Source organism: Suricata suricatta, chromosome 5 (genome assembly GCF_006229205.1).
Source record: "Suricata suricatta isolate VVHF042 chromosome 5, meerkat_22Aug2017_6uvM2_HiC, whole genome shotgun sequence".
In the NCBI taxonomy this organism is placed as follows: domain Eukaryota; kingdom Metazoa; phylum Chordata; class Mammalia; order Carnivora; family Herpestidae; genus Suricata; species Suricata suricatta.
This window is the reverse complement of record NC_043704.1, coordinates 149,206,053-149,208,265: the sequence shown is the minus strand read 5'-3', so window position 1 is coordinate 149,208,265 and position 2,213 is coordinate 149,206,053.

Here is a 2,213-nt window from a genome sequence, read left to right as displayed (position 1 = left end):
AGGCTCTGGAAAGACAAGTGGACAGAAGGAAGGGAGCCAGGAGAGAGAGGAGAATGGGCAAAGGCGAAACCATGTGCGGTGCCCTCGGAACCCAGTGCACTTCGTGTGGCCAAGGAGGAGGGGTGGCCGGGGGATGAGGCCAGAGTCACAGCCATGTGGGGCACTGGGGCGCCTCCTGAACGTAGACAGGCTGAAGGACCATGAGCCGGGGCCCACCATAGAGCTACATTTTAATGTTTATTTTTGAGAGAGAGAGAGAGAGAGAGAGAGACAGAGAGAGACCATGAGCAGGGGAGGGGCAGAGAGAGAGAGAGAGAGAGAGAGAGGGAGAGAGAGAGACAGGATCTGAAACAGACTCCCGGCTCCGAGCTGTCAGCATGGAGCCCGATGTGGGGCTCGAACTCATGAGCTGTGAGATCATGACCTGAGCCAAAGTCAAATGCTTAAACCGACTGAGCCCCCCAGGTGCCCCTACAGTTCCGTTTGTGTTTGGGAGAGAAGGCCGCGGTAGGATAAGGGCAAGTGCATGGGACAGGGAGCTGGGGGTGGTCAGGAGCTGCGGGAAAGACCCGGAACAGAGGGTGAGAGACCCTAGCGGATTCCTCAGCATATTCCTGCCTGAAGACAGTTTCCCTTAACAAGTGCCTGTACCATTTAAAGTCCCAAGTGAGGGAGCTGAACTCCTAACCCTAGCAGTGGAAACCTAAAAACAGCTTGTTACCTTAATGAGAATTCTCCGGGGATGGAAAAGAAGCATCTCGGTTCATCTAAAAACTGATTTATTAACATAGTTCATCTATTGGCTGTATCTTAGAGGCTTAAGCTCTGTTCGTTCACTCTGTAAATGATAACTTCTGTACTGGTTAAAGTACCGAATGAAAATAGAGACATACAGGAAACCAGCGGGGTACACGGGGATTTTGAGAATGGGCTTGTATTTTCAACTTGAGTGCTTGCTCCTTTGAGGAATTCAAAGGTTAATTTAAGAGTCTGGCAACTGAAGAATTATAATCAGCACTTGCAGCTTCACCAACTGTAGATCCCTTCCAAAGCTGCTCCTTCCACACCGCCTACGTCCCGCTTACTGCCCTCCTGAAGCTGCACACGAGGCGCATGAGGTGTCTGCTGAACGGACAGCGGAGCCTGGGGTCTGCATGGGCGCCCCGCCCCGAGGCCGGATGGGGTCACGCTCCTCGTGGCTCTTCCCCTTGTCCCTCCGGCGAGGGCTCGAGGCACAAGATCAGCACAAGAGCCGCAGAGCTCTAGAGATCGTCTGACTTGGCTTTCAAGTCGCCTCCGCTCTCACCTCTTCACCAGTCCCTGCGAAGCTTCTCTGAACCCACGCATCACCACCAGGCCACCCAGCTATCCTGCGCCCACGGGACAGGAAGGGACTCGGAGGAGTCTGTGGAGCCACGGCCACTGGGGGGAGGAAGGAAGTGCGCCTGCTTCCTACTTTCTCCATGGCCAAGCGTCTGTATGGTCGAGAATCCTCTCCCAGATATAAAGCGCAGTGCGCGTTCCTTATCACTAATTCCTCCAGGGAGTGAACTTCACCAGTTAATTTTAATATACAATAAAAGAACCGTTACAACAACAAAAACGTTCAAAAGCATGCATATTACATGAGTAAGCAAGATAAAAACCAACTGACCCATCTAATTTGTAGTTCCCACTTGGCGTTAATGTGTTAACCAAATACTGTATTAAAAAAAACTTATAAAGGCTGAATGGCTCTCAAGTGTTTCAAGGGGAGCTGAGTTTTGATATCACGTTTGAATCTCATTCTCTTTTTCAGCCTGTCAATCCTGCCGGTCCATCTTTAAAAAGGAAAGCCGGAGGAGGAAGTGACCTGAGTCCTTCGTCTGTACTAAAGGGGCAGCTGGGTTGTTTCCGCCATGCCGCTTTGACAGTGAACAATAAGATGTACTACGTTCCATGAGATCATCCAGCTTTTTCCTCCCCATTCAACAGGAGCTGAGAGAAAGGCAAAACAAAGGGACTAAGAACAGCACACAAGTTGTTTTTAAACTGTATTTTACGAACACGTTGTTGCAAAAAGACTTTTTCTCGGAGTAATTCTACATACAACCTATTACTGTCATCTACAAAATTATTTTGCAAACTATTAAACTCTTCTTGCTGTGCTGGTATCTGAGTCTGCAGGGCAAGGGTGTTTGCATCCTGTTACCTGGATTATAACGGAACCTTCC